Source organism: Esox lucius, chromosome 19 (genome assembly GCF_011004845.1).
Source record: "Esox lucius isolate fEsoLuc1 chromosome 19, fEsoLuc1.pri, whole genome shotgun sequence".
Lineage (NCBI taxonomy): Eukaryota > Metazoa > Chordata > Actinopteri > Esociformes > Esocidae > Esox > Esox lucius.
In genome coordinates, this window is record NC_047587.1 from 42,051,919 (window position 1) to 42,079,440 (window position 27,522).

Genomic DNA, 27,522 nt, shown 5'->3' on the forward strand with positions numbered 1-27,522 from the left:
ATATGGATGACAATAACTGACTCTTTCGTCAAGTGAGAAGAGGAGAGAATTGTGGAAACCCCTCCTCTTTTACTGCGCAAGGGGTTGTGATCTATATTACCCCAAAATGTATGCACGGATTCATACTTCGAAAATATACCAGAAATAGTCGCAATATAATCGTCAACAGTTTTATTTTAGGTTTACTGTAACCTAGCTACTGAAGGTTGTAGCCAGCAGAGTTTTTGTCCGTCCTGAACAAATCCTAATGCATAACTTGTTTTGAATGTGGCAAGGCTCGAACACCGGTCATCTGCATGGCAGTCCGCATCTCCTAACACTATGCTATTTAACATGGGGTATTCAGTCAGTCACTTAGTCACTCACACAGTAAGAGACATTCGCTCTGCTTGGCCAGTTCCACTTATGCGGTCTTGCAAAAAATTTTGTTTTATCATTGTGGGTTATTTTGATTGATGGCAAAATAAAAAGGTCTGTACAACACAACATAATATGGAGAAAGTGATATGTGCTACCATATTAGCTTCTGCCTACAGGTGTAATTATTCTATCCTGTTGTTCTCCCTAATTTTGTAAATAAGATTATGATTATGGCTTTTTTGCAACTATAGGAATCAGGACTGCCGATGTTGAGATGTTTTCTTAAGCACATCCAATGCCCTTTTGGTTCTTATCACTCGCTCCACTAGGAAGTCTAGACTGGGAATGGGAATGCCTTCCCACTCACTATAATTGATGGTCTCGGAATTCTTGTTGCTGTGAATTTTTGCTGCTGCCAGTATCAATATAAAATCAAGGTGTGTGTGTGTATGTGAAATGCTATTTATTGTTGTTTTTATTGAAGTCTGCATTAAGTATAATTTTTGTATTAAGGTCAGTGCCCTCCCTGTAGAACTGATTTAAATTAATAAAGCTTTCATGCTGCAGGAAAGACTTAAGGTAACATCAAAAAGCAAATCATACACTTTCCTAATTCCTGAATTAAACCTATTTTTCTGTGCATGAAGAAGGGGTAGTTAACAATCAGAGCACGGAATGAGTTTCTATTCATCATATGAAAAACTGCTTTTGCTGAACTCCATGGATTAATAGTGTTCCTAACAAAAAGACCTCCCCCACCACCCCCCAATAAAAAGTAAGTCTCCCAGAGTTTGCACACAACTCTCGGAATCACCAAACTGTTCCCCTTCAGTGGCAATGATCGCATACCACAGAAAATATATGAATCATAATTCCAGTTATCACAAAAACACCACTGAACTGTCCGGATCTGCACCAAATAAGAACAAATATCTAAGCATAGGAAACAGCAGTCATTTGGCAACCAAGTGAACTTATGCTAATCTGCTAAACTAATGAATTGCTTGTTATTGATTGTCCTGATTATAAAGTAGCTGTCTTGAATGCATAAAGCCCAGAGAAGCTATTTATGCTAGCTAGCAAATACTGGGATTATTGAGAACTATGAACATTGTGCTCACCCTTCTATTTCCTTTAATATTATTAGCTAAATAGCAAGCCTTCATGTTTGGTGCTGGAGCCTGTCCTCGTTTTAACTTTTAATTCTGTCATTTTTATTCCATCTTTCATTGATTAGCCAGATGTCTCATAATAACTTGCTATTTGGAGGCTTTGGTTTTGATTTTAAGAACGGACCACAACAAGCAATTGAACTAAGAACTGTGTGTCTGTGTCCAGTGTGGATACATATAACCTGTATAATAGCAGTTTTCAAGAAATCCAAGATGGTGGTCACATTTTCTAAATGTGGTATTTTCCTTTTGCAGATGCTCTTATAAAGAGTGAATAACCATAGTGAGTGCATTCATGTTCATACTTTCTCATTCTGGCAGACTAGTGGAAGGGAATCTGGGCATTTTTGCTTGAAATATCAACTGTGCAAACGGATTTAATTCATTTATTGGATTCCTTGGATTCTATTTTTTGCCTCAACCCTTCAACTGGCTTCTTCCTTCTCAGCTTGGTTGTTCATAGAATACATCTCACACCTACCTAGCCAATCCAAACACATTTCGTTTCAGATTTGGAAAGGGTCTTGGTCCTAATGTGAAGTGGCGTGAAGATTCCTTTCAAACAGCAAGCCAGAAAAGGGAGAATACCTGAAACACCAACACACAATTTGCAAAGGCTTTCACAGGAAAATAAAATACATCCATATTTTACATTACAAACTCACCCTCTCTTCATATCTGACAGGCAACAGATTTGCATAACAGTATCTTCCAGAGATCGACCAAATCTATGTAAGCTCTCAGAAGGCCATGCATGCTGTAACTTATGAATCTTCTTATGAATTCTTTGATGTATAACTAATGAATTGGCATGAGCAGGGACTGTCATATGCCACAGCTGCTCTACTTACACCTTGAGTATAATTTAGAAGAACTCAGAGGAAGTTGTATGCTGTCAAAGGCAGAGTGAGAATTAAACAGACCTCCTTTACCTTACAGGGGAAAGCTTCTCCAAGGCTCACCATGCTGTAGACAGATTTCTCTGGTTCAATTCAACTATGCATTGCTCTTCAGATTGCAACAGGGGTTGTTCCTTGCAACAATAGATCTAGGGAAAGAAAAGGTGTGTCTTTGTTCAAAACTCGATAGCAAGGGAGCAATCTAACAATCATCTGAAGTCAAAATGAAGTCGTTCTCAATTCAAGTGTCGTCCCACTGAGTCATACAGTGCTGATCTATCTGCAACAGACGAGGGCTGTCGGCAGCATATGTTGACATTTGTGTACAGTACCGAATCTAACAAAGCCATTTCACAGCCTATGCACAGTCACTCACAGGCAGGCTCACTGAGCAGAGGACAGCTGCTGGGCTCAGACCCTGCAAAGTGCTTCATTAGGAGGCATGGAGAAGCTGATACATCTCCCTGGGAATTCAATCTCCCTACGGGCCTGGCTGTTCCCTCTCTGCACTCATTTCCGCTGCTTTCTTGCCCTCTCTCCATTCCCTCTTTTCTTGTTCCCTTCCGCTCTCTCTTTCTCTTCCAACTCTCTCAATTTCTGATTCCCACTCTCTCCCTGACTCGTTCTCACCAATTGTTTCTCATTCCCACTCTCTCACGCTGTTTCTCATTGTGTCTCTCGCATTCGTACTCTTTGCACCAATCTCTGTTCTGTTGTATCCTCTATATTTTCCTCCCATCTCCCCCTCCTCCTCTGGCACTCTCTCTATTTCATTCTTTCTCTTCTCGTCTCTCCCCCCATGTACCCCTGTTCTCTCTATCTGTGTCTGTTTCTGTAATGGGCTTTTAGCCGTGACCGCATTGTTGATGTGGTGGAGAGGGGATCAGGAGACAGACAGACAGACAGACAGACGGACAGACAGACGGGCTGAGCCTGGACCGGTGCTGCTGAAGAGTGTGGAAAGAGGCCACATCCAGTGCTTTCTCTCTCGCCACACCATCCCTCTTCCTCTCCCATTTTGGCTCACTCTCCCTCATGCTTTATATCCCCTGCTCGCTCAGTCTCTCTCTCGCTCTCTCTCGCGCTCTCTCTCTCTCTCTCTCTCTCTCTCTCTCTGTGTCTCATTCGCTGACTCTCTCCTCATCTGAATGCATTTGTCATGTGGCTGTTCCCCCCTGCTCAGGCTCCGATCGAATTCACAGAATCACGCCGTAAGTTGCGCTCTCCTTTTTTTTTCTCCCCCACTCAAATCTAGAATTCTCCTACTCCTGACGTTTGCTTCAGGCAACTGTTGCTGGAGGCTTGCCTGTGGATTATAACGACTGGCGTGGCAGACAGACTGATGGACAGATTAAAAGAACACCTAGACGGACAGACAGACAGGATACAAACAGAGATGATAGGGGGAGTAAGGGAGGGTGTGACCGAGACTGTGTAGTGTCGTTGACAGAGTTCTTCTAAATGTGTGAAGTGTGTGTGTGTTGTGTAAGTGCAGACTTTTATTAGACAGGATGCAGGGCTTTGAACCCAGACTGGCATGTTAACAAGGCACTTGTTTATGTTCGGAAGCAGCAGTTATGCCTCGGTCGCGGTGCTAAACTATGGTGGTGAAACTCAGACGTGACCTATGCCTTGATTTTGTTGATAGCATGGCATTGTTTTGGTTGGTCAATGGCATTACTAAAACTCAGTTGTTGATGACCCAAGAAAACTTTTACATTCTAGAGAAAAACTTTATTTAGACTTTTACTGCTCTGTGTTCGGCATTGTGGGAATGTGAATTAGAAAGCATAAATATTGATCTTATTGGTTTTTACCTTAGTTGCCATGAAAATATATCCCACTGGTGGTTTCCATCTTGTAGTTGTCAGGTACAGTATGTAAGCATTCAAACGCCACGTTCACTAACAGTGAAAATGGTAATTCTACTATGGAAATAATGGTTTATCTTATTTTAGAGACCACTGTTGGGCCAGATTTGCACATTCAATCAATGGAGCCTGCATTTATGTCTCCTGTTATAATAGAGGGATTTTCTCTCAGGGATTGGAACTGTCTGTGCTACAAAAGGCAGTGAGAGAGGGAGGGAAAGTTGCCAGGAGCAAGATTATAGCTGAAAGCCAGCCGTATCAGGGGAGAAATGATTAATTAATTTCATTGGGTTTTTAGCATCCAGTCTAAAGTAATCCCTGGGAAAAAAAACAAACAGGTCTTGAGTAGATTTACCAGGTCTAATATACAATCAAATATACAATCACATTTTGCTGGACTACACGTTGTCTTTTTTGGCTTGTGTGTGGGCAGGGTTCTTAAGTATATTTTCCACCAATTGTGTTTCAGTTGTTTGCTTTTTAAGCCTGATTGTGATTAAGAGTTCAGTGTCTGTATACATGAAGCAGCTCATAACAGGGTATAACCAGTTTTGCTTAGGAGATCACAAAGGACCAATTGACTTAATAGAATGATTCTAGGTCAATGCCTAAATTGTGCTTTAAAAAAAAACAAGTTCTAAAATTCTGCAAGCTTAGACCCAACACGTCAATACCTGACAGCAGCAGCCAGTGAAAGTAAATGTTGTGGATGCCTTTTGAACAAGCTACCGATGATCAGTCAGCCATTTAAAGTGATGCCATCTCTGGTCTTATCTGATGAACGTAAGGTGTCATGGAGCTGCAGATATTTTGAATTCTGGGTTTCGCTTGGTGAGGAATTACTGGTCATGACAAGTTGTTGGCTACACTGCTGCTGGCAGGGTAGGATGACTAGATGGACAGTCGCTGCATTGTGACACTGTTAGTTGTTTTTTTTGTTGAATAATTGTTGCTGATTGGCTAAAAGTGAGTGAAAGAATGAACATTATTCCTAAAATACGGGACATTTGGTTGTCTTTTCAACAGGTATAAGGGACACGTAACCGTGACGTCAAATGCCACACAACCACTACATTTAGTAAGTGATAAATGACCACAACTATGGAGCTGTTTATCATGCTTATTCAACACTTTCCAATGAACAATGTCAAACATAGCAAAAATATTCTAACAGAAACTTATTTTATTTACATATTTTAGTTACTATTAGTGAATTCATTCTTTTTCATGTTTTGGTTGCTAAAGATGATGCCCAGGAGTTAATTCCATCAACATGCCGACTGTTAACAGGCTTTACTTGTCAGCCCTATCCCTATATTTTACATGTTGGACCATTTGATCGATTTAAAGGCTTAAAAAGGAACAAACATCAATAAGCAACAATTTGATAGTAGAAATATCATGTTAGTTTATAGTTGCTTTTTATATTTACAGCTTTTTATTAGTGATCATGCTTTCTTGGGTAAAAAAATAAATAATCTGAAATAAGCTTTAACTACTGGGTAGAATTGAATAATCAGTAGTACTGTGGGTCCCAATGTCTGGAGTCAAGCTGATGTTATGGAGGAGCCTTCGTTAGCCTTCTGAAATATGCCAGTACAGCATTCCAAGAGTCAAGCACTGTGTATAGTTGATCACTGATTGACTGTAGCTTAAATAAAGTGTTGATTGACATAGATATTCAGTCGCTCGCTAACAGCTTCCAAGCTAAGAGAAACACTAAGCTGTCTTTCAGTCCGTGGAAGTGATAACTAACACCCAAGGACACCCACACTGTACAATTACTGAAGAATTTCACAGCTTCAACAACACTATCCTATTCCTTTTGCTATTAAACACCCAGGCTGGTTGTATCCACGCACACATGCACGCTGGAACCATCTCTGAAGTTTTACACCGTTACTGTCTGTGCTACCAAAAGCAGTGTGGGTGGCAACACATTAACTTGAAACAGGAGACTGATTATACCTAAAATGCACGAGGCCGCGGTCTCACACACATGCACTCGCGCGGTCTCACACACTACAGCAACCTGAACCTAACCCTTGTAACTTTTACCCTTACCCTAATCCCCAAGTCTAAAATAGCCGTGTCCTTCATTGGGCCAGCAAAATGTCCCCATGTGGTACTACATTCCTTGTTTTATTATCCTTTTTGGGATAGTTGAACTTCTAAACACATGATTTTGGTCTGTACTGTTGTAAAGTCTGCATGATTACCTTGGTTAACACTTGATACATGACACATCACATGAGGTATAGGTATAGTCAGTCAGTTTTCTCTTCCAGGACATCGGTGGTTGTTATGGTGACAGAGAGGAAGAGCTGTATGATGGAACTTTCCAGAATAAATGCTTGTTGGAAAGGGAGGACAGTTATTGAGGAAATACCAAACAGTCACTATGAGGACTGGCAATGAAACGGCTACACTGTTTTGGCAATAAATGCCATTAATGCGATTGACTCTGTCATTCATTTAAAGGGCAACAGACCTCGTTTTCAATCATGCTCATTAAGAAATGTAGGCGCTATGACAGATTTTCGATCAGGGTTAGTTTTTAGGGTGTTGTTTAATGTGGGTGTCACAATCTTAATATATCTAATTCAGTTTCATGTGTAGGCCAAAGCCTGCGTTGTTCATTCAAGCTGATAGCTAGGTAGCAAGCATACTATCTTGTATGCGTTCCACAGGTGGCTAGACTATTTAGCTAACTGACACATTTCTCTGTTAAAAACATAAACAATAAATCACAGTCATGCCAATATAGTAGGAACCAGTGTCTGGAATGTGTTTATCCTGTATTGTTAGTGTGGAGGCTAAACCAACTGTCAAACATATTGTTCCGCTAACATTTGATAATTTTTAATGGATAGTTATAAATTAATTGATAAATGTTTTATGATTGTGAATACCAATCAAGTCTCGTATTTCAAAATGAAACTATAACCTATTTATGTTCTTTTAGCAGAAAAATATCAGATTAGGATATATATTTTTGCAATAGACCTTTCCAATAATGCCGGAAAAGTCAATACAACATCACAAAAATGAATGATGCAAACCACCCATCACCCATCCCCCCCAAACCCAGGCAACTCTATATATAAAATGTATTTAGAAAACATCAGACTGAATTATGTAAGGCAAATGCCTCAGCTTGTTTTCAAACTAAACAGTTATGGTCTCTAAAACACACGATACTGATGGTTAATCATACCTTGGCCATATCCCAATTGAGCATGGAAGCTTTCATTATGTTGTCGAAGCTACAACACAAGGGTGTTAGTGGCTGGGGAAGCTGACAAGAGAACATTATGTAACTATGAGTCATATTTGATGTTAGGCTGACTTTCGTTTGGTTATATGATGCATTATCTTTAAAAATCTGAAATCTGTTGAGTAAGGGCTATGGCAGGAGGAATTTACAGGAAGCGTTCATTTTGAAATTGATATGTTAAATATGCCATTGTGTGACATTTATTTTGGTCTAGTGTGTTCACAAATGTGAAATTGTGTTCAATTATTTGATAAATTGTAAAAATTGCTTCACGCCATGGTTTAAATTCCCACAGTTATATCCCTATAAGCTATAGAGCAGCAATCGCAAAAAGGGGAAACTAAAGCCAAACTCCACTTCAGGACATTGGCTGACTTGATGGCCAGTCGCAGAGATCCCCTCAGAGCGCACCTGTAGATTCATGACTAACCCGGGTCCCCTATCTGTCTGTCGGCCTGCTAACACACTCTAAAAGCAAACCACGAAACGGGATGCCTACCCGCAGATTCATGCTCAACATTGCTAGAAAAGCAGATACAAATAGACTACAATAATAACAACTGTTGTAGATCAATATTTAATACTTAGGTGAACAAAAATAACTCACACAAGCTGTGCTCACACAGACACATTCACACAGAGAGACAAAGAGAAAGACTGCATGCGTGTGTGTGTTGGGTGGGGGGGGGTGTTGTGTGTTGACTACAGCAACAACAATGGAGCTATACATTTTGAACTGGATACATTATGCAAATACCTCCCTGCCTCCAGCTCCAATCCCTCCCAATCCTGTTACTCGTTTTCCTTTCTTTTATGAGAAATAAAACTCCCATGACAGATCCCTATCTATTTCTGCTGTGCACGACACTTGATATTTTTTTTTTGCCAATAGCTAACTGCTTAACCAAAGTTATGTACGGGTCACCATTCATGTCTCCTTGAATCACAGTTTCCCAGCAGGCTGACAGTTTTAAAGCCAGTCAGTTAAATTACTGTGTCCAAAGCTCTTATCTTGGAGGTAATGGTTCAGCTCTAAGCCACACGACATGGCGAGTGTGTTTATAAGGTGTCCTGCTGGGAAATGTGTTTGCATTTGAGTGTGCTTGTGTGCCTGCGTGCATGTGTGTGTTTGTGTTTGCATGCGTGTGTGCCATTCACATGAGCTCATTTCTTTACCTATATAATATAACTTCTCTGATCTGTATTCACTCAGCCTGTGTTTCTGAATGACTGATATTTGTCTTTACAACTACATAATTGCTTTGTGACGATTTGACAACTTCTAACACAAAAGCCGTTATGATTTGCCTGCAATATGCATTTAGACAACAGCGAGCATGCACACAGACGGTCAGTCATGAGAGTAAACCAGGAGAAGACTGAACAAGCCCTATCGAGTGGAAACAGTTAATACTTTGTATTGACTCCTGCAGGAGTCTCTCACCGGTAATCCGGAAGAACTGTGGATGAGCATGCATTCAAAGCCTGTTCACCTCAATCGATACATGCCTGCGAAGTGTATCGAAACAAAAAGCCTCTGAGCCCACACTGCAAGGTCTTTCATAATCCCCGCCCCCTCCACCCGATAATGAGCTACAACCAAGTGATCCTTGCTAGAATGCTGTTTTTTCCTCCTTTTTGAGGGATTTATGTGAGATTTGTTTTAATTACTCGCAAATAAATAGTATTTTACATGTCTAAGCCAATGAAAGGCTGATTCTCTGTATTTATTGCAGAATATACTGTTATACTGAATATACTGGAACATGCTCACGCTATCACAAACATTTAGGGGCTGTCAATAACATTTAGGTGTCGTTTAAGCTCTAAAGAGTATTCTTCGCTCAGGATCAATCACCTTTAATCTAATCGTCTCTACAACTGGGAATAAGGTCAGATATAGCAATAACGTGCCACGTAATTGTAGGGCATAATGAGGGACAATCGTGCTTCCTTTTAAACCACCATTACAAAAGTTACAAAATTGGAAACCTTAAAACAAAAGTTCTTTGTCAGGTTACAATTGTAGTTTGAACAACTGAACCGAAACCTTGGGGTAGTTCGCTGTCCTCAGAACAAACCGGGTTGCATTGAACGGTCACTTCCTATTGGCCGCACTCTCATTCCTCGCCATGCAATATTCCGTGCTAAATCTTACATTAAATCTGTCCGGTTTCCTTCAGTGTTGAACTTTCTATTTGGCCTTTCCCTTGCTCTCCACATCTCTCTCCATCTCCTTCCCTGTCCATCCCTCTCAGGCTTCAGCAGTGATAGAGTGTTGGACCCCTTACTGTTTACTGGAAGCAGCTGGGAGTCCATGGCTGGAATTTGACTCATTACACTGTACGTAAGTCATCTCTCTTCATTCCTCTATGGTGTGTGTGTGTGTATGCTGCTTTAAGAGGCCTAGTGCTCCTTTCTCCATATTTATCTGCATAGTGTTGTGCAAAGTGGAAACAGAGTACAAAATAATAACAATCTGGTTAAATAGTTCAGAACACAAGAATATTCCTGGACTGTGCCTTCAGGAAATGAACAGCGTTCTCAAATTGGACTACATAATTCTTGTTTCTCCAGAAAGTAAACAAACTATTTTCCGAATGGCTGGGCTGTGAAAAAATTCAAATTCTCATTTAAACTCCAAAAAGTCAATTTCATTTTAATTTAGTTTAATGTAAAAGTGTTGTTTTTTCCCCTGCCATTCTTGCAGTGGTTTTAGGGAATCGTCTTTTCTTGTTTTAATACCCTGCAGCTAACTAACTGTTATTCCGTATGGCTCCGGGCCTGTTTGCTGAAGATTCTGAAGAGCTGCCATCTGTGTTGTGTCTGGGGCTGGTTGTGGCTCGGCTGCGTTTGCGCATCACTCGGAGTCCCTCGGCTTCTCCTGTTAACGTTGCCTCTGCCAGACTTGCACTGACGCAGTAGGCAGTGACCACTTCCCTTCAGTTACTGTATTACCCTCAAGTAGATTTCTCAGATGAATGGCCTTTTGCCTTATTGTGAAGGGCAAGCTGTTACATAACAAGCCAGTCAATCCACACACGTTTGTGGATAACACTCGTTTTATGCTACATGCACAAATACTCACGTTTTCAAGACTTTTCAAGACTTTTTTTTGTTTATGTAGCACCCTACCCCCTGAACCTTCAAGTCTAAACCTAACCTTACCCCTTAACCTAACCGTAACTGACCCAACCCCAACCTTAAAACAATTTTTTTTTTAAATAACTAACCTCCACTATTAACCTAACCCATAAGCCCCCCCAAAACATTTTGAAACAAGAACTTTCCTTTTGCCATGTTTTTCTAGTTCATTTCTTACATTTGTCTTAAATATGGTCCCGAAAAGGTAGGAAATACAAGCGCGTGCACACACACACACTAACCCTTTTCAGAATAACACAAGCTCTATGTCTTACACAGAAACAAAGATTCAACCAGACACTCTGTCTAACGAATAAGCACACACACACTTATGCCAGAAAGACACCCATTCATGTATCCAAGAGCTCTGGCTATCCAGTGAGCAGTCATGCCTGGCAAGCAGAGAGGTTATGAGGCAGGAGGTTGAATGTGAGCTCTCCTATCTGCTTTGCCTCCTCCAGACAGACGTGTCTCCCGAGTCTCTTGTCTAGGCTAGCTTTCCATTATCCCTCGATCCCTCACATTGGGACTGTTTCTCCCCCTTTGTCCTGTGAGGAGAGCCAAACTGCCCAGTTTATTTTATTTTTTTTTAATATTTTTTTTATTGTCCTCCACTCCAGATGTACAGTAGTGTTCACTGCAGTTCCTCCCTTGTGTTTTTGGATGGGGTTTGACAAGTGACCATTAGACCGGATGGGGTTGGACAAGTGACCATGTGTTTCATTTGACCACATGTCCCTCAATGTGGAAAAACCTCAATTAGAAATAGAAACGTAATCCACCTTTATGGGGGCCTTTATCTTTAGAAATATCCTACTGCTATAAAATATAAAACGACAGACAGTTTTTGAATTCATCTTGTTTTCCACCAGCAATAATGTCACAAAGTAAGGTATAGTATAGCCTTAAATCCCCTGCAGCCAAAACATGCCAACTCTAAATTAAAAGCCTGGGAATTAATGTGTGAAACCTTGGCCGTAAGCAAACTGCTTGTCGTGAGATGCGGGTGAAATATTTCAATAATACCTGTCTGGATAAATGTCATACATGTTGTGACATGTAGATAGAATGATGTCTTAACGCTTGCCAGGTCAGAACGATGCATGCTGTATACTGGATATCTAAAGGTATTCATTCCAATGTACCTATTTCAAAATATTGTATTGTATATTGGTCGTGAGCAATTCACAAAGTGGCAGTCCCCTGTGTAACACCACAAAATACGTTGCTCACAGTGCATCAGGACTTTGTCCTTGACCAGGCCCAATTATTTCTGCTAGTGCAGGGCCGAAAAAGTCACAGCCTGAAGTTCTCAGGGACCAGGGATGGGTGGGCAGCATGGCCTAGCATGGCCTCTCCAGTGTGGCTATATCTCACCCAGAAACATGCTGCTCTGTGGTTTTGCTAAGCCGCCCAGAGTCCTTCCAGATAGAACTGTGTCCTGACTGGGGAAAAAGCCTTACACTAGGCTTCGTTGTCTCATTATCCTCATCAGTGCGGGTCTCAGTATGACCAGGGATAGAAAATAAAATCAGTCATCATTCAAGAAGTTACGGATCAAGTATTTCAATTGCATCTGAGCTTCAACTCCAGCCAAACTGAAGCCGCTTTGCTTGGCGAGCGTTGCATTGGTTAAAATGTGAAGCTCTGGTGGCGGAGCGCCAGTGTGGCTCGTCTCGCCCCACGTTCAGTCAAGGCATTGGCGAATCATCAACACAGCAATTATGCAGTCCTCTGATCTCTGCCCTCTGTCTGTCTTTCCCGAGAGAGGTGTTAAAGTGGGGGTGGGTGGTGGACCGCGCACTTTTTTCCTCACCCGCTCTAAGCTGCATCCTTCCTGTAACAGGAATACAGTCTGACACTGATGACAGCCTGAGGTAATGGGAAGTCACACATTTTATGTCCCTGATTTAGAACCAACAGGACAGGAGAGAGGATAGGAGAATTAAAACAAGTGGACAAATCGACATTAATTGTGGACCGGGCCTCGAATCAGTAATGAAAACATTGACATTTAAATATCAAGTTGTGGGCGGCAAAGTAATTCGGAAATATAACATGTTCAAGGTTGGGAACAAAACTTTTCAAAAGTCCAAAAGGTTTATTTGTCATTTGCAATAACAAGTTACGGAAATGAAATGCTTGGTTTTCCCACTCACGACAGTGCAGTTAAAAGTTAAAAAGTAACAGTAATTATAATAAAAATAAAATTAAAAAAACAATCAGTAATAACAGTATACAAAAACACACATCAATAATAATAACTATACAACTGTATAACCATAGTGCAATGTAAAAGTGACAGGTGTGCATGATATAGTGGCAGATGTGCATGATATAAAGTGACAGGTATGCATGGACTATGTATGGAAGGGAAGAGGTGTTCCCGAGTTGAGCAGCCTTACAGCCTGTGGAAAGAAGCTTTAAACAGTAGTAGTTTAGTAGTTGTATTGAGTAAATCTCACTGTATTACCAGACCAACATGGAATGCCAAGCCAACTGTTTACCACAGGCTAATAGAGAATGGGTCCCCAGGTGTGGAAGGAAGTATAACCCTGTTTGCAGAAAAAGTGTGAAAAACAAATAAAAACAGAATGCAATGATGTGCAAATCATTTATCCCTCTATTTTATTGAAAATAGTACAAAGACAACATATCAAACATTGAAACTGAGCAAAGTTACTGTTTTTGGAAAAATACATGCCATTTTGAATTTTATGCCAGCAACATGTTTCAAAGATGTTGGGAGCGGGTCATCTTTACCAATCTTTACCACGATTGAAAAGAACATCTGCTGAAGGGTTCAGGCTTCAAATTGTTTTATTTGAACCACAAAATGGCGTTGCATCACCTCTTCTGTTAATAACACTCTGTAAGCGTTTGGGAACTGAGGAGACCAATTGTTTTTTGAAAGTGGAATGTTGTCCTATTCTTGCTTGATATAGGATGGCAGCTGCTCAACAGTTCATGGTCTCCTTTGCTGATTTTGTCGTTTCATAATGTGCCAAGTCTTTTCAATAGGGGACATCAGGCAGGGCAGTTTAGCACATGGACTATTTTACTACAGAGTCATGCTGTTGTGATACAGTGAGGGGAAAAAAGTACTTGATCCCCTACTGATTTTGTATGTTTGCCCACTGACAAAGAAATGATCAGTCTATAATTTTAATGGTAGGTTTATTTGAACAGTGAGAGACAACAACAAAGGCAACAAAGGAGTGGCTCAAGAAGAAGCACATAAAGGTCCTGGAGTGGCCTAGACAGTCTGCAGACCTTAATCCCATAGAAAATGGGTTCAAATTGCCAAATTTCAGCCTCGAAACCTTAATGACTTGGAGAAGATCTACAAAGAGGAGTGGGACAAAATCCCTCCTGAGAATTTTTCACTCATTAAAATGTAAATCAATTTATAACATTTTGGACAAATAATGCAAAGGAAAAATTCTTAATCATTTTTCAACAACAAAATATTAATGTTTTAACTTAGGAAGAGTTCAGAAATCAATATTTGGTGAAATATCCCTGATTTTCAATTACAGCTTTCATGCGTTTTGGCATGCTCTCCACCAGTCTGTCACATTGGGTGACTTTATGCCACCCCTTGGCACAGATATTCAAGTAGCTCGGCTTTGTTTGATGGCTTGTGACCACCCATCTTCTTCTTGATCAAATTCCAGAGTTTTTCAATGGGGTTCAGGTGTGGAGATTGGGCTGGCCATGACAGGGTCTTGATCTGGTGGTCCTCCATCCACATCTTGATTGACTTGACTGTATGGCATTGAACATTGTCCTGCTTGAAAAAAACTATTCTCAGAGTTGGGGAACATTGTCTGAGCAGAAGGAAGCAGGTGTTCTTCTAGGATAACCTTATACTTGGCTTGATTCATGCGTCCTTCACAAAGACAAATCTGCCCGATTTTAAGGCTTCCAGCCTTGCTGAAGCATACCCAGATCATCACCAATTCTCCACCTAATGTCACAGTGGGTGCGAAACACTGGCTTGTAGGCCTCTCCAGGTCTCCTTCTAACCATTAGATGACCAGGTGTTTGGCAAAGCTGAAAATCTGACCCATTCCTCTACGGTCCAATACTTATGATCTTTTGCAAACTTCAGCCTGGCTCTTTGCTTCTCATTGATGAAGCGCTTATTTTCTAGTTTTGCACAACTTCAGCCCTGCCCCTAGGAGTTTGTTTCGAACGGTCCTCGTCGGTCACTTCACCCCAGCTGCTGTTTGCCATTCTTTTTGTAGGTTACTTGATGTCATCCTACGGTTGTTGAGTGACATTCGAATGAGTTGACGTTCATCTCGGTAAGTGGAAAGTCATTTTCGCCCTCTGCCAGTCTGTGGCTTGGTTGTCCCCAATGTCTGTTGCTTGACCTTGTTCTTATGAACCACCATCTTTGAAATATTAAAGATGGAAGCAACCTGACGCTCACTGTATCCCTCTGCCAGTAAAGCCAGAATTGAACCCTTCTTTTCCTCACTCAAAGCTTTTCAACTCTTTTGTCATGCTGAATAGTACTTTTTTTATTCAAATTACCTTTGAGGTACTACTTGCACCGTTTTTGCCATCCAGCTGGTCCTATTGCAAGAAGATAGTGATGACCACAACAGTGGTTTTTATACTTTTCCTCTTTAAATTAGATTTGGTTTAGGTAATCACCTAATCAGTACCTCATTAAGTAAAATGAGGTGTGCCTGTGTTGGAATTTAACAGACACTGGAATGGAATGACTGCCATACATGTAGAGATGCTGATTTAAGAAAAAATAGGAGTGGTCTCTTCATTTTTTCCAGAGCTGTATACAGTAGTCCAATCTAACATAAAAGTGCAATAAAGAGTGCGCACTAACGTGTTGCTTGGAGTTCTGCTTCAGGAAATCTCCCTACAAGTCTCATGTGTGAGACTTTATTGCCATAGGACACAAAGTGAGGCCAGGAGTCCTGTTAGAGAAAATGTGAACTCCAAACTCCATAGCAGCAACTTCTTCTTGGCCAACACAATGAAAAAAAGGACAGAACTTCATGCCTTTAAGTGTTAGCACATCTCCATGACTAGGCATTTGGTATTGCAGAAAAACCACATCTACAATGATACTAAAGCATATAACACAAATAAGAAGTCAAAACATCACTAATTAACCCTAGAACTGTAATGTTAGTGTTTCTGGTTGATTAATCTTCACAAGACTATAAAAATGTGTCTTCATTTAAATAACATTATATATTATACCTGGGAACTAACAAGACTCTCTGTCAAACAAGTGCTGTTGTTGGTGATCGTGGATGCAAATCTGGCCACACGTTTTATTCATAGCTATCCTAGTGTAAAAAGCATTTCTGCACCAGTTTGATGAGCCAGGCACATCTTCACACCTAAATACATAATTTTGTTATACTAAAAGAATTGCTGTGTTTTTATAAGAAATTATATTGTAACTCAGTCAAAATCTTCTCCACACACCTAAAATTTAGTTCAGATACCTGTATTTACCCGACAACGCTTGCGAGAAATAAAATCTGTCTCGATTGCCCTTCAACGTGAAGCATGTCGTTGAAGGATTATCGAGGGAAAAATGCGTGCACACACTGATGTGTTCACTACAATCAGTCACTCTAGATAAGAATGTTAAGTTACTGAAATTTTAATGTAAAATGTATTTATAATGGAGAATACAGACAAAACAAAGAAGGGCTGATTTAAACCTGTTGTCTGAATACAAAGCTCAGAAGTTTAACAATTTTTGTTTTGACAAAAAAAATAATACCTCACCTAAATCATGTATTTAATGGATTGATGATTCTCTAACAAGATGATTTAAGGGTGCTTCCTCCAAAATAAATCAAATTCAATTCATAATTTTTTTGGTGGCTGTTTCTGAGTGACAGTCTGTTTGTCAATGAAGACAGTTTTGACATAGTGTGTGTTTAGGCATGCATTTTGAAGTGTACACAGGTCCCAGTCATTTGCAGCACATTAAACAGGCACAGCTGAACGTAAAGTCAGAGCTGCATTCTGCTATCCATTGTGGCATCCATTAACACAAAATGTCATTTTTAACTGGTAGTAGAAAAACATGACTTGGATCTCGAATTACACATGCACACAACGTATGTTTTTCATCAACTCGCTCTAAATTGACCACAGACAGTATTGCAGTGCCTTGTCAACTAGCATAAATCCCTGATATCAAAAAATATTATTAAAATTTAGGTTATAAGTTGGCTGGGGATAAAAAGACAGTTCCCTTATGTTGGTGATTGTCTGGAGAACCAGATTGATTCAGTGTCACTGAGTCAATTTGGATTTGGATCACTGATGCCTGAGGTCTAGAATCAGTGGAGATCTCAAGTGGTGTTATTTAGAAAAGGAAGCTGGGGCAAGTCTGAAAGAATAGCCTGTCGTGTCGTGATAGTTGAGGTATTTGGCTCCTATTCAAATACACAGTTCACACAGAGGTCTAGCACTTTGCCATACATATAAATCTTACGGTCTGGCACTGGGTGAGGAGTCTTCATGGTAACACAGGTATGTTTTTTCTACATTAGGAAGACACAGGTTTGGTTTGAGTTGTTTCTATGTTGTAGTTGTTCTCGGCAGTCAAGTCTGAAGAAAAATGTGTTTGTGTGAGTCACAAGTCCACACGACTGTCCTTAAGGAAAAGTTAAGGAATAACTTTGCGGATATGTTGTTTACGTGTGTTTGCATATGTGTGTGCCTGCGTGTGTATGGGCTCTGAATGCTTTACTCTCACAACAGCTCTGCCATTTCTGTTCTCTGACTGCTTTTTGTCTGTTGGCTGGTTGTGCCCCTGGGGTAGAAGGCATCTTCCCCCTGGGGCCTCTGCTGGGTCTTTCCCATGCTAACTCCCAGACCTTGAGCAACAGCACACAACTGCAATGGAATGCATTTTGGTTCTCTCTCTCTTTCTTTCTCAATCTCAGTCTTTTTACGTGAACTCCAACTCACACTTGTCTTGATTTGTCCTGTCAACTTCCCTGTCTCTTCACTCTCCATTTCTTCCTCTCTCTTTCCCTACCTCACTTCTTTCTGTCTCTTTTCCCAACTACCTTTCTCTCCATTAAGATGATTTTAGCAGTCGCAACTGAAAATCTCAGCTTAAAACAAAATGCTTTAGCATCTGAAGAATGCAGGACTGCTCCGTCTCTTTTTGAGTGGCTCAGAGGCCAAGGGAGGAGTTGAGGGAAACCGGCCTTGGAGGCCTGCGGAGGGGTACAGCCTGTACCCAGAAACTATTTCTGTTACCTGTACAGTGGGGAGAACAAATATGTGATACACTGCTGATTTTGCAGGTTTTCCTACTTACAAAGCATGTAGAGGTCTGTAATTTTTATCATAGATACACTTCACCTGTGAGAGACGGAATCTAAAACAAACATCCAGAAAATCACATTGTATGATTTTTAAATAATGAATATGCATTTTATTGCATGACATAAGTATTTGATCACCTGCCAACCAGTAAGAATTCTGTCTCTCACAGACCTGTTAGTTTTTCTTTAAGAAGCCCTCCTGTTCTCCACTCATTACCTGTATTAACTGCACCTGTTTGAACTTGTTACCTGTATAAAAGACACCTGTCCACACACTCAATCAAACAGACTCCAACCTCTCCACAATGGCCAAGACCAGGGAGCTGTGTAAGGACATCAGGGATAAAATAGTAGACCTGCACAAGGCTGGGATGGGCTACAGGACAATGGGCAAGCAGCTTGGTGAGAAGGCAACAACTGTTGGCGCAATTATTAGAAAATGGAAGAAGTTCAAGATGACGGTCAATCTCCCTCAGTCTGGGGCTCCATGCAAGATCTCACATCATGAGGAAGGTGAGGGATCAGCCCAGAACTACATGGCAGGACCTGGTCAATGACCTGAAGAGAGCTTAGACCACAGTCTCCAAGAAAACCATTAGTAACACACTACGCCTTCATGGATTAAAATCCTGCATCGCACACAAGGTCCCCCTGCTCAAGCCAGCGCATGTCCAGTCCCATCTGAAGTTTGCCAATGACCATCTGGATGATCCAGAGGAGGAATGGGAGAAGGTCATGTGGTCTGATGAGACAAAAATAGAGCTTTTTGGTCTAAACTCCACTCGCCGTGTTTGGAGGAAGAAGAAGGATGAGTACAACCCCAAGAACACCATCCCAACCGTGAAGCATGGAGGTGGAAACATCATTCTTTGGGGATGCTTTTCTGCCAAGGGGACAGTACAACAGTACCGTATTGAGGGGAGGATGGATGGGGCCATGTATCGCGAGTTCTTGGCCAACAACCTCCTTTCTTCAGTAAGAGCATTGAAGATGGCTCGTGGCTGGGTCTCCCTGCATGACAACGACCCAAAACACACAGCCAGGGCAACTAAGGAGTGGCTCCATAAGAAGCATCTCAAGGTCCTGGAGTGGCCTAGCCAGTCTCCAGACCTGAACCCAATAGAAAATCTTTGGAGGGAGCTGAAAGTCCGTATTGCCCAGCGACTGCCCCGAAACCTGAAGGATCTGGAGAAGGTCTGTATGGAGTAGTGGGCCAAAATCCCTGCTGCATTGTGTGCAAACCTGGTCAAGAACTACAGGAAATGTATGATCTCTGTAATTGCAAACAAAGGTTTCTGTACCAAATATTAAGTTTTGCTTTTCTGATGTATCAAATACTTATGTCATGCAATAAAATGCAAATTAATTACTTAATCATACAATGTGATTATCTGGATTTTGTTTTAGGTGCCGTCACTCACAGTTGAAGAGTACCTATGATAAAAATGACAGACTTCTACATGCTTTGTAAGTGGGAAAACCTGCTGTGTATCAAATACTTGTTCTCCCCACTCCCCACTTTCAGCTGCACTGTTGTGTAATGCATGTATGAGCAGGAACAGTAGAAATACGAGTGTCTTTAATTCATTTTATCGCTGGCTGTTTATTTCTGCCACTGGTGAATATCCTCTCTCCACTTTAGTCTATTTATAGTAAATTCTGTGCGAAGAAGCACCCTCTGGGGAAAATATGTCTGAATAAAGGTCTTTGCCACTTCAAGGAGCTTTTGTACATTATGTCCACAAAACAGTGCTTTCCACATGCTGCAAATGCTACAGTCTGATTGTTCCTCAGTTGGCATGAGATCATACTGGTTTATATAGTGTAGGTCTCGAATTACATGGTACAGCATTAAATGCGGTACCATTAGGAACTATTTTGCCTTACCCTTAAGACATAGCCTTAGTAACACCTTACTCTAACCATAAATCTAGTTCCAAAAACGTTAAGCCTAAATCTAAACCTAACCGTACTTCGAGCCGAACACCTTAGACATAATCTCATAACCTCTGGAATTCTGCTTTGGACTTAAATAAAGGCATGTTATATATCACTATATTTATGTACATATGTTATGATGTGTACAAGTTTCCACACCAAGGTAAAAGCATTACGTGCTATGCACTTTGTTCGGTGCCCTCCAGAATGGTTGGACCCCTTAGTAAAGATGAGCTAAGAATGACGGGGAAAAATGTAGTTGTTGTTTAGAAACAAAATAATTATGTTAGTCTAACCTTTGAAAAGCCATTCTCCATGCCAACAATGCATTTTCACATCTTGCCAGACTAGTCTAACTATAGATAATGTTTAAAGAATCCAGGTGCTGACATTTCTTAATTATTCTTTTTCTGGGGATATGTCTAAATAGCTTGTTGGCGGCATCTAATCGAAATTCTGGAAACTACGATTTGATGCAACACTTATTGTTTAACACACTATTACTCTGATAGTGGACCTTGGTATTTTCAGGCATGTTGGTATATTTTATGTTTTTGCCAAATTTACATAGGTCAACAACCTTTTGTTATTTATTTAGGGAACCCTATTGTTATTATCAGTATTATTAGGGGTCCTCCGGTAGGAAAAACCCTATCATAATTATCGGTATCATCATTATTATTATTAGGGGTTTGCTGGTAGGAAAAACCCTATCATAATTATTGGTATTATCATTATTATTATTAGGGGTTCGCTGGTAGGAAAATCCCTATCATAATTATCGGTATTATCATTATTAATATTATTAGGGGTTCGCTGGTAGGAAAAACCCTATCATAATTATCGGTATTGTCTATGGCCTTAGAGAGTTGACTGTCGAGTCAGAGGTCTGTATGACCATACTCATACAGACACGAATGTCCCCTGCCAGACAACTTTCGTATCATGTTAACACTCCATGGCCATGTCTCTGTCTATGGCATTAGGCAGTGAACTGTTGAGTTTGAGGTCGTTACACATGTAGACACGAGTATCCATTACCAGACTATTTTCTCGTTTGCTCAATCTTGTACTTCATGTATTATACTCCATACTAAGTGTCAAAGCGTCTGACCTTTCCAGCATATGACCTGTTTCACTATCCTTGCTATATGAGAGGACCCCGTCCCATTGTTTTGTCTGGACTTGTTTTGGTAATTTAGCAGAAACCCTAGTTTGGGATTTGTCACCTTGTATTTATACCCTTAAACTGAAATGACAGATTACTAAAGGAATCCTTATAATTAAGATGAATAAAAATATATGTAATTACGCGGGTGTATATGTACACTGCTCCAAAAATTAAGGGAATACGTAATCATCACAGTAAAACACCAAGTCAATTAAACTTTGATCTTAATCTGTCCAGTTATGAAGCATAATAAATTGTGATTTTGATACAATCCTGTTTTGATGCAAATGAGAGTGGCAACAGGTCCACTGGAGAGGCAACAGCAAGACAACCCCCCCAAAAAGGAATGGTTTTGCAGGTGGTGGCCACTGACAATTACTCTCTCCTCATCTTTTCTGACTGATTCTTCTCTAGTTTTGCATTTTGCTAGTGTCCTTATAATTACTGATAGCTTGAGGCGGTACCTGCAGCCCATTCAGTTTGCACAGGTAGTCCAGCTCCTCCAGGATGGCACATCCATATGTGCCATCACAAGACGTTTTGCTGTGTCTCCCAGCACAGACCCAGGAGCATGGAGAAGGTACTGTTACACAAGGTGAGCTGGATGGGGCCGAAGAAGAGCATCACCCCAGCAGCAAGATTTGTATCTGCTCCTATGTGCGAGCAGGAAAAGGAGGAGCACTGCCAGAGTCCTACAAAACAACCTCCAGCGGGCCACTAGTGTGCATGTTTCTGACCAAACTGTGAAAAACAGACTCCATGAGAGCAGATTCACACTGAACACATGTGACAAACGTAAAAGAGTCTGGAGACGCCATGGTAAATGTTATGCTGCCTGCAACATCATCCAGCAGGTTTGGTAGTGGATCAGTGATGGTCTGGGGAGACATTTCCTTGGAGGAACGCACAGACCTCCACTTGCTAGCCAACGGTACCCTGACTGCTCGCAGGGTACCGTTGGGTACCGTTACCGGGATGAAATCGTCAGACCCTTCGTCAGACCTTACGCTGTTGTCGGGGGCCCTGGATTCCTCCTGGTGCAGGACAATGCCCGGGTTCATGTGGCAGGTCTTGTGTGTAGGCAGGTCTTGGATGATGGAGGCATTGATGCTATTAAGTTTTTGATCTTCAATATATTTGCTTCATCGAGATCCGATGTGTGATTTAAGTGTTACATTTTTTTTGTGCAAATATTTTCAGTATTAAACCTATCCTAGACTAAGAAAAACATTTAGTGAGGACTTGCCAAGAAGTAAACACTTCCTCCCCTGTGCAAATCTCATTCTTTTTCTCTCTCCTGAAACAGAGAAACAGCCAGCCTGCCCTTCACTACAGTACATCGCAATAGACACAATCTAATGGGTGTTTAATGTTAAGGATCATCAATTATATGCATTATTGTCCTGGCGAGCCAGTAAAGATTAGATGGTGGAATGTTTAGTGCTGTGATGCATTGATAGAGCAGTTAAGACTGGCACTTTCATCTCAGCCCTATGGACTACTTGCAGAGTTTTCAGTACAGCCACGTGCAGTAGTGTTGAGTGTGGAGCAAAACCCTAGTTTCAGTTTGTAAGTGCAACTGCTTCTTACAGGGCATTGTCATAAGTACCTTTCGGAAACTACTAGGTTACTTTTTTTGTCAATTTTTGTAGTTGCATAGGAATTTATTCTGCAGGGGTTCATATTTTCTTGTGTGTGGTTTGAGTAAACCACTCAATATATTTTAATTTACTTAGTGTTTTGAGAAAGTTTGGGCCTTACGTTTTTTTAATGTATTGTGTACAATAGAAGTTATCAGATTTTCAACCAAAACCTAATCATATATAGATATTATATTCATATAATGAACGTTATGCAGCACCCAATTTCCCAGTGTGAGAAAGTAATATAAAAAAATATCAAAATGTTCAGATATTCTTTCTGTTATTTATTTGGTTGAACATTCAATGTAAAAATCCCTATATAAAAATACAGATCTATAGAAGGGACAACAGCATTGGTTGGTTCTTGGAATAAAACACCCTAGAGACTCAGTAAATCAGTGTGCTTTAAACTGTGCAATTCTGAACACCTTCCTCCAGCATGCACAACCTGAGGGGAACACAAGGTGTTGATGTCTCTATTGACTAGCTCCTGCCTCGAGCAGCGTGTCTCCGTCTCAGATGGGTTTGCCCTCTGGACTAACACTTAGCACAACTGCAGCACTCCTACTTAATCCAAATGGGCAAAAATAAGAAGCCATCCCAGTGTAACATTGGGCCTCACCTCGAATCGACTATGTTGGGTAGTAGACAGAAAACACAAGTGTGGAGTTAAAAGAATTATACTTTTTTACTCTCTAACATTTTTGACTGCCATCTTGGGGAGAATTAGTTTAATAGTTCTATACAGATGCTTCTACAATACGACTTAAAGCTGTAAAATGTCCTGAAAGCCCCTGGAAATTGGAGGGAAATGTAGTTTTAATCAAAGATGTTTGGCCCGTATCACACAACTGAGGTGTGACCGGATCTGATTATTGAATGGAAAATTGGCAGCCAAAATGGACAACGGTATGCCTCTTTTCTCACATATCTCACTCAAGTGTTGAATGAAGAAATGGGAAGAAAATTGTGCCATCTTTCTCCTGTCTCACCATTGTATTCGGAGGGGGTGCATACATCTGCTAGTGCAGAAATGTCTGGCTTTTGTGCATAGGCCTCTGAGGTATTTATATTTCTATAGGAGAAATAGAATGAAATGACCTGTTCATCGCTGCATAATTTGCTTCCCCTTATAATTTTAATCAGTCTCCCCTATCAGGGAGCATTATAAAGAAAGAAATGTGTTGATATGAAGGCAGTGAATAGTAGTCTACATGAAGGTCAATTACTGGACACTTTGTAACATATAATTTTTGTGTCATCTTCTGCTGGACACATCACATTCAACTGACAGAATGAGGAAAGCCATGTCAAGTGGAGTGGAAGCTGGGTGGGGAACTATGACATGTAATCCTACAAATGGTGATAACAGTTTTGTTTGTGGCATTAGCATTTTAACAATGACAGTGTACTGTGTTTCTTGCATCTTTTGTAATTATCAAAATCCACTACAGTTTTCCTTAAGTAAAAAAAGAAACTGTAACTAAATATATACCTCTTTCTGATTCAGGCTTTTATTTTAGGCATTATTATTCCAATAACCAACAGTAAAACAGCAGTAAAATCTCATAGCTCTGAGCAGTCAGCTTCTGCTGTGTTATATGCTCAGCCAGAGAGCTCACTCTTCCTCCATTTACTCCCGCTGGCTAGGAACACGCTTTGGCTTCCTAATTAGAATTCCCTATGGTAACAACGAGCCATTGCTATTGTTGGTGAAAGGAGAACTAATCTTTGATACAAGTTTGAGAATGATATTTATCTTTCTAAGGGTATTCTCTTTCTTTCACCTCTCTCAATCACTTTCTGATTTGAATAATGCCCCTAAAAGGCTGTAACAAACATCAGCACAGCCAGTTGTTTCATTTATGTAAATTATGTATGTAAATTCCACAGCCCTTAGCTGATGTCATTCCGCCTGCATTAGGGGACCTGTTGCACTGCTCATATAAATGCTGATTAGATAGTCCACCTGGCACGGTGGACTCCACATTCATAGCACGTACCGAATGTGTTTGTAAATCAGAACGTTAGAGAGTTTATTTGTGCTAAGCTCTTTAGGAACCACGGGGAGAACTCAATTGACATTCACTACACCAGGGAAGTTACCCGTGGATCCTAAAGTGTGATTGACAGTGGAATCAGAATTCTGGTCCAAATGTTCTTTTTTGCGCATGTTCTGTACACATCTCAAGTTCAAACTGTATTTGACATCAACAAGAATTTAATAAAATATCTTTACCATAATGTAAAACAAACCTGAAGTCAACATTCAGACTACCTTTAGAACACATGGACAAACACTGAACATAAATGTGTATTTTGCTTTTGGCCAAAACATCCATGTGGCATAACGCAAACATGCACACATATCCCATTATCGATTCTGCCAGTCGTCCTGCCTGGGCAGCCAGGCCAGACCAACACCACCTCCTAGAGTCTCGGATGGATTTAGCCAGGAAGGAAAGAGGGCCGCCTCATCTCTTCTCTAGCCTCCAGGCAGAATTTACTAGTTGGTAAACTCAACGTGACATCCAGACAGTTCACCACTGACAGCACAAATGTTTCATCTCCCAGGGAGTGAGTATTTCGCTGCCATTTTGATTCAGCTGGCAGTAAAATTAGGGCTTATGTAGGAAGTGAGAGAGGGGTGTGGATAGGGGAAGAGATGGTGAAAAAGCCACCACCAAATGGAATTTGAAGGAAAAAGGATGTAAATTTATCTTTTTATATTACGAATGTTTAGTAAGGAATAAAAATATGATTTACGAAGGAATGGACCATTCCATTATAGTCAAGAGCACATAAAATGAATGACCCAATAAAACATAATGAAACAAACAACAAAGACAGAAAGAAAACATTCCCAACCTCTTCTCAAAATGAATGACAAGAATGACTACCCCCAGGCCTTCCAGAAGTCCCTTTGTAAATCTAAACTCACTGGCCACTTATTTAGGTTTAACACAAACAGCGAATCATTTGGCTGCTACTCAATATACACCGATCAGCCATAACATTGACCACCTGCCTAATATTGTGTAGCCCTTTTGCAGCCAAAACAGCCCTGACCCGTCGAGGCATGGACTCCACTAGACCTCTGAAGGTGTGCTGTCTAATCTGGCACCAAGATGTTAACAGCAGATCCTTTAAGTCCTGTAAGTTTCGAGGTAGGGCCTCTATGGATAGGACCTGTTTGTCCTGCACATCCCACAGATGCTCGATTGGATCTGGGGAATTTGGAGGCCAAGTCAACATCTTGAACTCGTTGCTGTGTTCCTCAAACCATTCCTGAACCATTTTTGCTTTGTGGCAGAGCACATTATCCTGCTGAAAGAGGCCAATGCCATCAGGGCATACCATTGTGATGAAAGGGTGCACATGGTCTGCAACAATGCTTAGGTAGTTGGTATGTGCCAAAGTAACATCCACATGAATGTCAGGACCCAAGGTTTCCCAGCAGAACATTGCCCAAAGCATCACACTGCCTCTGGTGGCTTGCCTTCTTCCCATAGTGCAGGCCACCTTCTTCCATTACTCCGTGGTCCAGTTCTGATGTTCACATGCTCATTGTAGGTGCTTTCGGCAGTGGATAGGGGTCAGCATGGGCACCCTGACTGTTCTGCGGCTACACAGCCCCATACGCAACAAACTGCGATGCACCAGACATGGCGGTTCCATCATCTCACCAACAGATGACCTCCTGGAATTGTCACTCACTAGGAGATCAGAGAATATTGACCAGACTTGTTGAAGCTGACAGAAAATCTGCAAATATTCAAATAACCATTCTTTACATTCAACCTTAAAGCAGATGGAGACAAGGGGATCCTACCCAATAATAGGTGTACCGAAAGTGGCCGGTGTGTCCCAACACCTTGGAATCGTGTAGACAATATAATTTAATTGGTAGCCATTATGAATACTATCATGTATTTATAATAGTGATATATGAATGACAACCTACAGCATTCTGACAACCTACAGCTTTTCTTATATGTATGAAGCTTTATCTCAGTCAGTAATCTCAGAGGCTGTCTTTGCTATCTGAAGGGAAGCAGCAGGTGTTTGTGAGACATTACCTGGCACAATCACAGAAAACCCAAAAAATATCATATAACAGATGGGCGCTATTTCCATCTACGTTGTCTCCACTTTGTGTGGGTACCCAGGCCCAGGAGAAGCAACAGATCTTCTGCCAGTGAATTGTAGAGCTTCATCATGGAATATCCACAGAGAACAATGTTCACATTTTTATAGCTGGATGGATTTGAACCCATGTTGCAGCAGTGCAAGTGTGCTACCGGAGGGAACAGTTAAGACCGCTGGACCACCCTAGGCCACAGGAACTCTCAGACATCCCCACAAAATTGTATAGAGTTCTAATGAGGTGAGCCTCCCGACTCCTTTCCCTCACACTTTGTGTCAACATGTGGTTTGGTGTGTTTGTTGTCCTCTCATTAAGCCTCAAAGGGGACTGCGTTACTGTAGCTTGTCCTCTAAGTCAGGAGAGATATATGTTGACATCCCGGTCAGATTCATATGTGAGTCTTCAGAGAGCCATGGCGAACCCACTAGTCTTTACACGACTATAGCGTTCTTAAGTCTGCCTGTGGGCTGCCCACAAACCAACCCTTTGACCGGCAGAGAGACACACACACACACACACACTTGCAGAGTGAGGGTACACTGATGGCAACTCTATAACTATTA

At 41.0% G+C, this 27,522-nt stretch overlaps 1 protein-coding gene across 9 annotated transcripts in view; it reads left to right on the plus strand.

Annotated features, from left to right (window-relative positions):
• peak1 (pseudopodium-enriched atypical kinase 1) overlaps window positions 1–27,522 on the plus strand; it is a 176,344-nt gene that overhangs the window by 88,660 nt on the left and 60,162 nt on the right. For 6 of the 9 annotated variants that reach the window (XM_020056822.2, XM_020056821.2, XM_010903073.3 and 3 more), the window contains one exon: window positions 9,838–9,922. The exons of 1 other annotated variant lie outside the window; for it this stretch is intronic. The gene's annotated coding sequence lies outside the window, so the exon portion shown is untranslated. Of the gene's footprint in view, window positions 1–3,543; window positions 3,643–9,837; window positions 9,927–27,522 lie in introns of those variants that run through there. 2 more of the 9 variants (XM_010903080.3, XM_010903074.3) reach the window with 2 other exon arrangements.